General features: G+C 44.7%; 1 pseudogene across 1 annotated transcript; it reads right to left on the bottom strand.

The window, feature by feature from the left end:
- Positions 1–11,330: 11,330 nt before the first annotated feature.
- Positions 11,331–12,020, bottom strand: LOC308253544 (androgen-dependent TFPI-regulating protein-like; annotated as a pseudogene). Its single transcript has one exon. The product of its transcript is annotated as an androgen-dependent TFPI-regulating protein-like (transcript).
- Between the last annotated feature and the right edge of the window lie 742 nt (positions 12,021–12,762).

The following is a 12,762-nucleotide window of genomic DNA, read 5'->3' as shown; positions in this document are numbered from 1 at the left end:
GGGTGTGGTCCTGACCTTGGCTGCCTGGGCCTCTGCCCTCCCACCTCAACTCCCTGTCTCTGCCAGGGACTTTCTCATCTCCTTAGGAGTCCGTCCCATCTCTCTGTCTCTCACTCGCTCTCCTTTTCTCTGCTTCTCTGAGTGCCTCTCAGCCTCTGTTTCTCTCATTGCAGGGGAAGGGGCAGCAGCAGGACCAGCTCAGGCTCTTTCAAGAGAGGAAAGGCAGCCAGGAGTCTCTGTCCAGCTACAGCCCCTGGAAAAGGAGGAGGGAGGCGCTGGTGGAGATGCCCTCCGCCCCACCCCAGCCCCACCTCAGGTGCATCCAGCTGGCTCTTGGGCCCTTGCCCTCCCCTGCAGTTCACGGGCAGAAACAGGACACATAGGCCCCAGTCTGTTCCCTCTGCATCTCACACCCTCGCTGGGATTGAGAGGTGAGTGTGGTCTGACACTTCCATCTCCCCAGAGAGTGGGCTTTCTGGAGGCCATGCCTTTACCCACAGAACTCAAGTGTGGATCTGCAGGGCCCTCTGTCTTCACCCCTTCACATATGAGACAACCAAGGCTCAGAGAGGCTGTGTCCAAGTCCATGACTCCCAAGTGATGGGTCCAGGACTGGAAGCCCACTCTTGCTGAATCCACAGAGCCTTCTAGATGCTTCTACCTGGTTGCACCACAGAGTCTCTAGGCCTCAGCACCAGAGTGCAGAGCTCTGAGGGCTGAGCCACAGGAAGCTGCATTTTTATAATGCTCCTTAGATGATCCCATCCACCGCTGTGGGAGCCCTGGCTAATCCAGAGTCTTCCCTGGACAGAGGGGGTTAAAGCTCACAGCAGTAATGGGTCACCCCAGTGACAGTCCCTGGGACCATCCCTACTGGAGGGCACTGCCAGCCTGTGACTGGTGGTGAACTGGACCTTTGGTGACTCACAGGAGGCTCTGCCCATTGCCTCCCCAGAATGAGCTTGGCATCAACTTACTGAGTGGACTGTGGGAGTGGGTGGACATGACTTGATCAGAGGAAGTGACCTTGGTCTTTTGGAGATGGAAGCAGCAGACCAAGTTCCTTTTAAGTCAGTTTCTTGCCCAATCCTAACAGGTTTCTTCTACATTTCTCCCACAGCCAACCAGGCAGCCCCTGCCCCTCTCTGTGTCTGCTTTTCATACCCCTCCTGCTAGGCCTGAGAGAGAGGTTTCAAATTTTTATGGAAGCCTCTTATCTGACTCAGCCACAAAACTTCCATTGCCTCATTTCAGCTTTACAACATTCTGTGGGGGGTGTATTGTAATCTCCATTTTACCCACAGGGAAGTTGAGGCACAGAGCTTAATGTCATTCAGTCCTCTGGGCTGTGAAAGATGCTTGGGTGGCCTGGCCAGCGTGGCTCAGTGGTTGAGCATTGACCTATGAACCAGGAGGTTTCACTTTGATTGCCAATCAGGGCACATGCCCGGGTTGTGGGCTCAATCCCCAGTGTGGGGCATGCAGCAGGCAACCGATCAATGATTCTCTCCCATCATTGATGTTTCTCTCTCTCTCTCCCTCTCCTTTTCTCTCTGAATTCAATAAAAATATTAAAAAAATAAAATCTCAATTTAAAAATTGAGCTAAATATTTGAATAGATATTTTGTCAAAACAGATATATGGGTAACTAATAAGCATGAGAAGATGTGTAATATCATTAGTCATTGGGGAAATGCAAGTGACCACCACAATGAGGTGTCATTAAACATCTATTAAATGACTATAATTAAAAGGCCGACCAGACTACCTGTCAGCAAGGATGTGGATCAACTGGAACTCTCAGACACCACAGGGGGGAATGTGAAATGGCACAATCACGTTGGCCGTTCCGTAAAAGTTAAGCACACACCTAATATATGACCTAGTCATACCGCTCACGGGTATGGCAGTGTTGACCAGCCATACCAGCATCACCTGGGAACTTGTAAGACATGCTAATTCTCAGATCCCACCTTGACCACTGAAGTTGAGAACCACTAGGAGTTGCCTTGTGTGTTCCTTTAATTTTCACAGCAATTCTGTGAGATGCAGGAATTTTATTCTTACCTTACAGAGAAAGAAACAGAGACTCCAAGAGTTTACCTCACTCCAATTTCCTCTATTCCTCTGGAGTTTGAACCACCCTCAGGTCTATGTGCCTTGTGAGCTGATGCTTAACCAAATGATTGCTCCCAGACCCCTCACAGTTTAACCTCCCTCCCCTCTCCTCTCCTCCCACAGCCTTTCGCAGAGAAAGTTGTTCATCTGTGCTTCATTCAGCTGCTACTCATCAAGGTCTGGGGAAGCAAAGGACGAGGGATGCGGTCCCTGAGGTGGGGCAGGCCACGGGAGCCATGGCACAGTGACACACCTTCTCTGAAGGACAGGAAAGGAGGAGAGACTAGGGGGACAGTCTTGGTCCCTGGCCTTCCTCATAGACTGTGTGCCTCTGCTGACGTCACCCTCTTTACTTCATCCGGTTTTCCATCAGGGCAGGGGACACGGAGAGGGTTCATCCTGGCCCTGGGTGGGCACAAGCCTGCAGTGAGCCCTGCAGGAATTAGTGTCCAGCTGGGAAGGGAAGACTCGCCATGTGAAACAAGTAGAGTGAGTCCCAGACCCCACCAAGTTAGAGCTGAAACAGGCAAGGATGACCCTCCCACTTTCTGGGTGCTGGGAGGCTTGCAATTGTATTAAAGATGTTTCCTTATTCGCTATATCCTTTTTAAAAAAATGTTTCTTTTATTTTTTTAAATTTATTTTTGAAAGTATTACAGATGTCCCCTTTGTTTTTGTTTTGAAAGTATTACAGATGTTTCCTTTGTTTTTGTTTTTTCCCTCCCTAGCCTTTGCCACATTATTGTCTGTGTCTATGGGCTATGCATATATGCATAAAAATTCCCCAGTTAATCTCTCCTCTCCAATCCCCACCCCCATCTTCCCTCTGAAATTCATCAATCTGTTCATGGTTCTGTGTCTCTGGATCTATTTTCTTCATCAGTTTATTTTATTCATTAGATTCTGTGCTGTGCCAGCACAGCCAAGGGTTTGGCGAGCCTGAGGGAGTGCTGGCGAAGGATGAAGAAAAGACAGACAAAGAGAATAAGCTGGGTCTAGGTGGATCTTCTGTGCATGACTAAGACCACAGAACAGATCCAGACTGCAAGCTGCTTTATTTTATAGTCAGAGGCAAACAAGGTAATTTACAATGTTCTTGTAAGTTTCACTTGTTTTGGCAGCATTTGCTGCACCTCCCACAGCCCATTAGCTACCCAGGAAAGATCTAGGGAGCAGTCACAAGATCAAGCTTAATTATGCTAAGAGGGCTGTGCCCTCTAAGCTGGGACTTGCTTGTGGCTTTACCAGCAGGTCAGTCTGAGGCTTAACCCTATAACTGCTCCCTACATCTCTCCCTTCTTCTAATTTAATCTACTAATAATGGAAGTAAAATTTAAACATCAAGAACAAAGTTCTGACTATTAAAATATTAACAAAACAATGCCAATGCAAAACCCAATAACAAAACAATGCCAATGTAAAACCCAGACATGGTTATTAATAAAACAATGCCAATGCAACACTACAATAATAGAGAAATCAAACTACAGTAACATTTTTCTACTAAATGAAAGTTTCTTTTGCTGATTTACTCAGGAGTCCTCAGACTTGACTGTGCAAGAGTTTGCAGAAGACTGTCAGCTAACCAATGCTAGCATGGCCAGAAACGTGATTGAGGGAGTAGCTTCCATTTCTTGCTTTTCTGCCATCTGCTGGGCCTCAGTTGGTAACTTCTTCAGCTGACCCCATGTTGGCACCTCGGTCTCTTGTGTAGCCTTCGTCATTTTCCTTTTCTGCTTTGCTGTCATCAGAGCAACTCTCAGTCTTTTGAACGATGGGACAAGGAGCTTCTCTGGGTCCATTGTGGTGACGTACATAACGCTCTGGCACCCAAACTGGCTGCACAGATCCTTCTGGAAAGATACAAACACAACCTCTTCCCCACATCATTACTGGATCTGGTCCAAACCATTGTCCAGTTTGTGCATCCTTCCATTGGGCTAACCCCGCGGAGGCTATTGTACAGGAGGCCCGATGCCTTTTGGCTGCTGTATGACCCTCTGCATCGCAATTCAAAAAATTTAAAGTATAAAGAACATGACTGAGTTTGTTTTGAGGTGACACATAGCATCCATCTCCCCCTTTCTGTTTTAGTACTTGCATTTTAAGAGTACAATTTGCTCTTTCCACTATTGCTTGACCTTGAGGGTTGTAAGGGATACCAGTTTTATGACAAATTTGATATTGCTGACAAAAATGTTGAAAAGCAGAACTAGTGTATGCGGGTCCATTGTCTTTAGCTCTAAGGGAGGACCTAGTACTGCAAAGGCAGCTAGGCAATGATTAATTACATGCTTGGCACTCTCTTCCGTTTGGGGAGTCGCAAAGATAAAGCGGGAGCAGGTATCTACATTAACATGTACCCATCTATGCTTACCAAATTTCGGTATGTGGGTGACATCCACTTGCCAAATTTGATTAGGTTTAAGACCCCTAGGATTAACCCCCAATGATTGTACAGGGCAATGAATTACACACTGAGAGCACTGCTTAACAATTTGACGAGCTTGCTCCCTAGAAATACGGAATTGTTTGCGTAAGGCAGCAGCATTTTGATGATGCAAAGCATGGGAGGACTGGGCAAGAGAAAAATGGGGTAGCCTCTTGCATTACAGCAAGGAGGCGATCAATAGCATTATTGCCTATAGCTAATGGACCAGGGAGACCTGAATGAGATCGGATATGACCAATAAAGCAGGGAAATTATCGTTCTCTAATGACTTTTTGAAGGTTGAAAAATAAATGAAAGAGTTCCTCTGAATTAGTGTGCCTTATAGTAGCCATTTTTTTTAAAAATATATTTTATTGATTTTTTACAGAGAGGAAGGAAGAGGGATAGAGAGTTAGAAACATCGATGAGAGAGAAACATCGACCAGCTGCCTCCTGCACACCTCCTACTGGGGATGTGCCCGCAACCAAGTTACATGCCCTTGACCGGAATCGAACCTGGGACCTTTCAGTCCGCAGGCCGACGCTCTATCCACTGAGCCAAACCGGTTTTGGCTATAGTAGCCATTTCAATTAGTTTGGCCATACTTACCACATAGGCACTATCACTATATAGGTTAATGGGCTCCATAGCAAAATCTGTCAAGGCATAGATAAGAGCTTGTATTTCTATTCGTTGTGCTGAAATATAAGGGGTTTGAAGGACCTTTGCACCTCTGCTGCAGCAGTATCCAGCTTTTCCAGAACTGGGTCCATCTGTAAAAATGGTTAATGCCTGAGGTATAGGTTGTGACTTCACTATCTTTGGGAAGGTAAAGGTAGTAACTGAGAGAAATTATAAAACCTTATTTGCTGGATAATGGTTACCAACCTGTCCGGAGAAATTAGCAAGTGCAACTTGCCAGTTTGTTGATTGTTGCCAGAGCCAGTCTTGCTGTATAGCTGTAAGTGGCACTACAATAAGGTCAGGGTCTTGGCCCACTAATTGGCCTGTTCGAAGGTGGGCTCGAGCTATTAGCTGGGAAACCGAATCATGGAAAGGAGTTAATACCTTAGAATGAGCCAAATATAGCCATTCAACAACTCCAGGAGCTTGCCAAATGACCCCAGTGGGTGTATGTGTTGTAGGGAAAATTAAAACCTGTAAGGGAAGGGAGTAATCAATTCTAGTAAGTTGTGCTGAACTTAAGGCATCCTCAACTTTATGTAAGGCTGTCTTGGCTTCCTCTGCCAAGCAGCATGGGGATGATGGAGATGAATCTACCCTTAGTATATGAAATAAAGGGCTTAAGTCAGCAGTGGTTAATTTTAAAGCAGGTCGAACCCAGTTAATATCGCCTAATAATTTTTGGAAGTCATTTAATGTAAGTAAAGTGTCAGTCCAAATTTGAATTTTCTGAGGTTTTATTGTTTTTCCCTTAGATGCATTTCATTTTTATGAGCTAAGAGAATGTCATCCATATAATGAATAATATAAGCCTCGGGATATTTTTTCCTTATAGGTTGTATGGCTGCAGCCACAAAATCCTGACATAAGGTAGGAGTATTGGCCATGTTCTGAGGCAATACTTTAGCATATCTCCACCCCCATCATCCCAAACCCACCTGGGCTGTTCCCTTTCTTCCTCCAATCCTTGCTCATATTTGGGAGGAAGCGCATCGTCTGGAGGGCTCTCTCCCACAGGAGCTGTAGCCCCAGGGATTGGAGGAGGCAGCGGCGGAGGCTCCGATGGTGGAGTCAGAAGCCTTTGGCAACCTTCCCCCATCTGTCTTGATTCCCCTGCCACATTCCTCCACCCCCCTTCTGGAGTGGGCTCTAGGCAGTACCGAATCAGGGACCACAGACTGAAAGTAGAGGTAGGTATTTCCTCTGGACCTTCAGCTATATAATGATCACGAAGTTGTTTTCCTACCTTCTCCCTTGCCTCTATATTTACCTTTTCTTCCTCAGAAAACCATGGGCAGGTTTTACTCACAAAATCCAAAAAATCGAAAAGCAGTTCATACCTCACAGAACAGCCCCTTGCTTGGAGCATAGCCTTAAGCATGGATACGCATACATTCTTTCCCTGCAATCCTGAATTTCCCATGTTTTACACCTAGCTAGTACTACACCCCTACCTTACTTACTGCATGCACATGCCTTGGGGCCTCCTTTCACCTGACAATTGCAGTTCCCTCACACTCAGGTCCGCATTGAGTGCCACTTGGGCCGAATTCAGCCCCGCATTGGGCGCCACTTGTGCCACGCCAGCACAGCCAAGGGTTCGGTGAGCCTGAGGGAGGGCCGGCGAAGGATGAAGAAAAGACAGACAAAGAGAATAAGCTGGGTCTAGGTGGATCTTCTGTGTGTGACTGAAACCACAGAACAGATCCAGACTGCAAGCTGATGCTTTATTTTATAGTCAGAGGTAAACAAGGTAATTTACAATGTTCTTGTAAGTTTCACTTGTTTTGGCAGCACTTGCTGCACCTCCCACAGCCCATTAGCTACCCAGGAAAGATCTAGGGCAGCCGTGGGCAAACTACTGCCCGCGTGCCGGATCCGGCCCGCTCGGCTGTTCTATCCAGCCTGCGGAGCCGAAAGAGCGGAGGGTTCTCTTGCTCTCCCCTCCACTCCTTTACTTTGAATTTATATTAGTTCACACAAACACTCCATCCATGCTTTTGATCCGGCCCTCTGGTCCAGTTTAAGAACCCATTGTGGCCCTCTAGTCAAAAAGTTTGCCCACCCCTGATCTAGGGAGCAGTCACAAGATCAAACTTAATTATGCTAAGAGGGCTGTGCCTTCTAAGCTGGGACTTGTTTGTGGCTTTGCCAGCAGGTCAGTCCGAGGCTTAACCCTATAACCTCTCCCTATAAGATTCCACATATGAGTGAGATCATGTGATACTTATCTTTCTCCTACCAGCAATACATTAAAAAGACTATATCCCATGACCAAGTGGGATTTATTCTGGGGATGCAAGGCTGGTACAATATTCACAAATCAATGAATGTGATACATCACATAAGCAAATTGAAAGACAAAAATCACATGTTCATATCAATTGATATAGAAAAAACATTCGACAAAATCCAACACCCTTTTTTGATAAAAATGCTCAGCAAAGTGGGAATAGAGAGATCATACCTCAACCTAATAAAGGCCATGTATGACAAACCTATAGCCAACATCATACTCAATGGGCAAAAACTGAAACCATTTCCCATGAGAACAAAAATGTTCACTGTATTCTTGTGGTTTTCTTTGTTGTTTTTAAAAAATATATTTTTATTGATTTAAGAAAGGAGGGAGAGGGAGAGATAGAAACATCAATGATGAGAAAGAATCATTGATGGGTTGCCTCCTGCATGCCCCACACTGGAGATCGAGCCTGCAACCCGGGCATGTGCCCTGACTGGGAAACGAACCATAACCTCCTGGTTCATAGGTCGATGCTCAACCACTGAGATACGTGGTCCTGGCCTGACTTCCTTTTTAACCAGTTTCTTCTCCAATCCTAACGGGTTTCTTCTACACTTCTCCCACAGCCAGCAAGGCAGTCCCCGTCTATCTCTGTATCTGCTTTCTACTACTTCTCCAAGGCCTGAGAAGAAATGTTCCAAGTTTTTGTGGAATCCTCTTATCTGAGTCAGGCACTAACCATCCATTGCCTCATTTCAGCTTTAAAACATTCTGTGGTGGGTGTATTGCTATCTTCACTTTACCCACAGGGATATTGAAGCATCTTCACTCTGTTGACTAACTCCTTGTCTCTTCTTCCTTATTCCTTCTACCTGTTGTAATTTAATTTAGTCCATCTCAACACTTTTCTCTTGTCAGCCATGTGCCTGAAGGGGCAAAGAGAAGGAACAGTTATCAGGACCTAGAATAAATACCCCTAGGTGCAGGGAGAGGGCCTTTAGTGGAGGCAAATAGCAACTCAGGGTGATTCAATAAGGAGAGGTCTCCTCCCCTTGATCAGCAGATGTCTCTCATGGGCAGGTCCCAATGGGAAACCAGTGGGCTAAGGCACCGGGATATGTGGTCAATAGGAATCAGCCCTCATGCAGGGTGGAGAAGGTCGGAGAGTGGATTTAGGGGGATGAGGAACAAGTGGATAATCTAGCATCCCATTCGTTTCATTCTCCATCATTAAAAAAAAATAATAAACTTGTAAAGACAAGGTTTAGGTTGAACTGAAAGTATAGTGAGTTTTGAGTAGGAGTTAACTTGCCCTGCTAAAAGCTCTTTAATGGTGTCCTATTATGTGAAACCTTTGAAACCATGGCCTTCAATGTCATGCTTGTTCCATTTCCCCGACCTCTCTCTCCATCCTTCCCCTTGCTCTCTAGGTGCAATCATCCTGCTCTTCTTCCATTTCCTCAAACTTCTCACACAGCTTTCCACCACAAGACACTACTCTGATGTTTGTATTACCTGAAATGCTTCTGCTCCCTAATTCTACTTCCACTTTCCAATCAACTTATATGACTTTGTTAGACCTCAGTACAAACATTGCTTCCTCAGGGAAGTTTTCCTGATCCCCAAACCAGATCAATGCAACTTGTGATGCAGCTTTGGGGTACCTGGTGCTATTTCTTCCTATCATTAATCACAATTTACCCTTTATGTTTATTTAATTGACTACTCTCTCCCTGCTAGAAGCTCCACGAGAGCAGACTGTGCTTGCTTTTGCTTCCTGTACATCCCTTGTACATTGCACAGAGCCTGGCACATAAGAGGTTCTCAGTAAATATTTTTTTTGGGGGAAAGGTCAGTAAATATTTTTAAGTAAGTGAATATAAGACAGAGAGATAACCAGAAAAATGGAAACCCATGAGACTATGTCCTGAGAATTGGGAGCTTAGCTTTACAAGATTAAGAAAAAATCACCCTAGCTGGTTTGGCTCAGTGGATAGAGCGTCAGCCTGCAGACCGAAGGGTCCTGGGTTCAATTCTGGTCAATGGTTGCAGTCTCCACCCCAGCCCAGGCCCTGCTCGTGCAGGAGGCAATCAACTGATGTGTTTCTCTAACATCGATATTTCTCTCTATCTTTCCCTCTCTCTTCCACTCTCTCTGAAAACAATAGAAAAATATCCTCGGATGAGGATTTTTTAAAAAGTGCATTTTTGCCTTTTATTTATTTTATTATTATTATTTTTAAATATTTTTTTAAATATATTTTATTGATTTTTTACAGAGAGGAAGAGAGAGGGATAGAAAGTTAGAAACATCGATGAGAGAAAGACATCCATCAGCTGCCTCCTGCACGCCCCCTACTGGGGATGTGCCCGCAATCCAGGTACATGCCCTTGACCGGAATCGAACCCGGGACCCTTCAGTCTGCAGGCCGACGCTCTATCCATTGAGCCAAACTGGTTAGGGCCCTTTTATTTATTTTAATTAATTAATTATTTTTTTAATGTAGCAATCAAGATTTAATTTAGTCCCAGACACAGTGTTACCAGGTTTTACCCATTTTCACCAAATTTCTCCTGTATCATGTTTGGTTGGGAAGCCCAAGTACAATTTATTCTGGTGCCCAACTCCCCCTGGGCCTTATGACACACCAATAGATTTGACTATTTTTACCCACCACGTATTTCTTTACCCAAACAGACCTGGAAAATTCCATTAGGAAAATCGAAGCAGGGTTCATGAATGTGCTTGCTGACAATCAGCTTCGTTAAATCATAAACTAGCTCAGCAAAGTACTTTGTACCAAAGCAATCTCAGCAGTCCTCATAATCATATCACTTCCCACTTAAACTGTTCCCCAAGTAAAATGTACATTTATTTGACAAGTTAATCTATACTTGAACAGAAGAGATTTTTTTTAAAAATATACTTTATTGATTTTTTACAGAGAGGAAGGGAGAGGGATAGAGAGCTAGAAACATCGATGAGAGAGAAACATCGATCAGCTGCCTCCTGCACACCTCCCACTGGGGATGTGCCCGCAACCAAGGTACATGCCCTTGACCGGAATCGAACCCGGGACCCTTCAGTCCACAGGCTGACGCTCTATCCACTGAGCCAAACCGGTTTCGGCGAACGGAAGAGATTTTGACAATGTCATTATGTTCAGTGTTTATACCTGCCCTGAATGCTTGTTCACAAGGGGGAAACAGTTCCTAATATTTTTATAACTTATTTTCTCATTGCCCCAAATAATTTGCTATTATACCATATGAGGTAGAATTTCCCTACACTTCTGTCTTGATTGAGGGGAGAAAAATAGATAAGAAATTCGTGAAAATAACTAGCTTATGAAAATGCTTGTTTTTAGGAAAGTTGGGATTATTAAAAAATGCCACAGGATTTGGAGTTAAAATATCTGGGAGACAAAAGCTCTTGGCTCAGTTCTGACGCTAACTCTTTGGCCTCATGCAGGTAACTTCTCATCTAGGTCTTTAGCAATCTCCTCTGCAAAGTGAAGACTTTGAATGATCCTACATTCCTTTCTCTGTCTAAACATTCTCTAACACTGAGTTTATGAGTTTCTTTGGGTTATGGTCAGATTTTGACCACAGACCATCCTCTACAGAGTTGACAAAGATAACAGATTCTAAGATAGCAGGAATTGTTTTTGCATGGCCAGTAAGCATTTTAAAACCAGAGTCATCAAATAACCTTTTCTTAAATTTAAATATTGTTTCCTGTTCTTTCTACTTTCTTATGTTCCTCCACCATCTCCCTACACACAAAAAACACACACCGAAAACCCACCCTCTTGTGTTTCTTCCTTTTGAGTTCTTGGAAGACAGCATATAATCACATCTTCTTCTTTGGCTGCCTCATGTTACCCCATTTCTAGTGGTTGAGCTTTTCTCCAAGTAGGTAGATGCAGGCAGTAAAGATGTAGTTGAGAGAGAAGAATGTTGCTAGACCCACTGGGTTGAGTTTGGCAAACACAGGATACATCCACGTGCCAGTCTCAGAGTAGATCCATAGCACCCTGCTAATGTAAGGAAGACTAGCAGCAGCCAACAAGGTGAGTCCTTTCTTCTTCAGTGGATAGCAGTGTGGCCTGAGGATGACTTCAACCAGGGAGAAGGGGAGTATGAACATGTGCATGGCATGATTGAGCCACACTGGAAAGATATCAAATAGGGCCGTAGGGTAAATGAGTTCTCTATCATAGAGAAAGAGGATACAGAAGGACAAAAATGCAAATGTGGATACAGGGAAAGCCAGTGTGGTGAAAAGCAGGTCTCTGAAAGCAGTTATTAACTTAATATCTTTTTTCCCTTTAATTCTCTACAGCACATCTTCCATGCAGGTGACCCCATAGAAAATGGCCTGCGAGAACAGTTTAAGGAATGTCAAGTACTTCTACTCGCCACCATTTAGAAAGATTTTGGACATCTTCTTATTCCTTCCTTTTTGTGAGATGTGATAATTGAGGAAAATATACCAGATCAAAACAAGGAAGTGGTATACACATGTAGAAGTCCTCATCATGGCTCACTCTGACCAGGAAACTGTGAACGTCTAAAAGTGGCTTTGGTCTGGCGTCCTTGTGCTGGGTAAGAGCTGAAGTCCTGCAGTAGGCAGGGGAGCAGCGAGACAAGGAGCCCTTGGTTCTTGTCTTCTTGAGGGAAAGGTTTCAATCAAGAGACAAAGTGTTGAAAAGCAAGCAAGAATTTATTTACCACAGCAAAGGTATATTTAGGACAGCGAAACAAGGAAGGGCATAGAAGAAGCAATAGGAAAGCCTAGGCTGGATGGCCTTAGCTCACTGGGAAGTAGAGAATGGGGGCCTTGAAGACAGGTCCAGGGGTTAGCCCTGGACAAGATGCTGCTGCCCATTGCTCCTTTGGTTGCAAGTCTTGTGGGGTCCCTTAGAGGTTAGGGGATGCATGCCTGTGGGAGAAGGAGAGAGGGAAGGGAATGGCATTGGAGTGCTCCCTGGGAGGGAGGGGGGAGAGAGAGAGAGAAAGAGGGAGAGAGAGAGAGAGAGAGAGAGAGAGAGAGAGAGAGAGAGAGAGAGAGAGGGAGAGAGAGAGAACCCATTTTTGCCTTTTAAATTGAAAGGTAAAAACTGTGATAAATAGCAAAAAGGTTTCGTTTGTTCTTATGAAAGAACTCTGTAAGAACTGGAAGCTGACACAGGTTCAGGTTCTTAAGACCCAAGCTGTGAAGATGTGGCTGTGACTGTGACACATTGTGCCATATTAAGGTAAAATAACTCTGATAAGGAGGG

This window comes from Plecotus auritus (assembly GCF_963455305.1).
Source record: "Plecotus auritus genome assembly, chromosome: 7".
NCBI classification, from domain to species: Eukaryota; Metazoa; Chordata; class Mammalia; order Chiroptera; family Vespertilionidae; genus Plecotus; species Plecotus auritus.
Note: the sequence above shows the minus strand (reverse complement) of the source record. Positions and strands in the feature narration are given on the sequence as shown.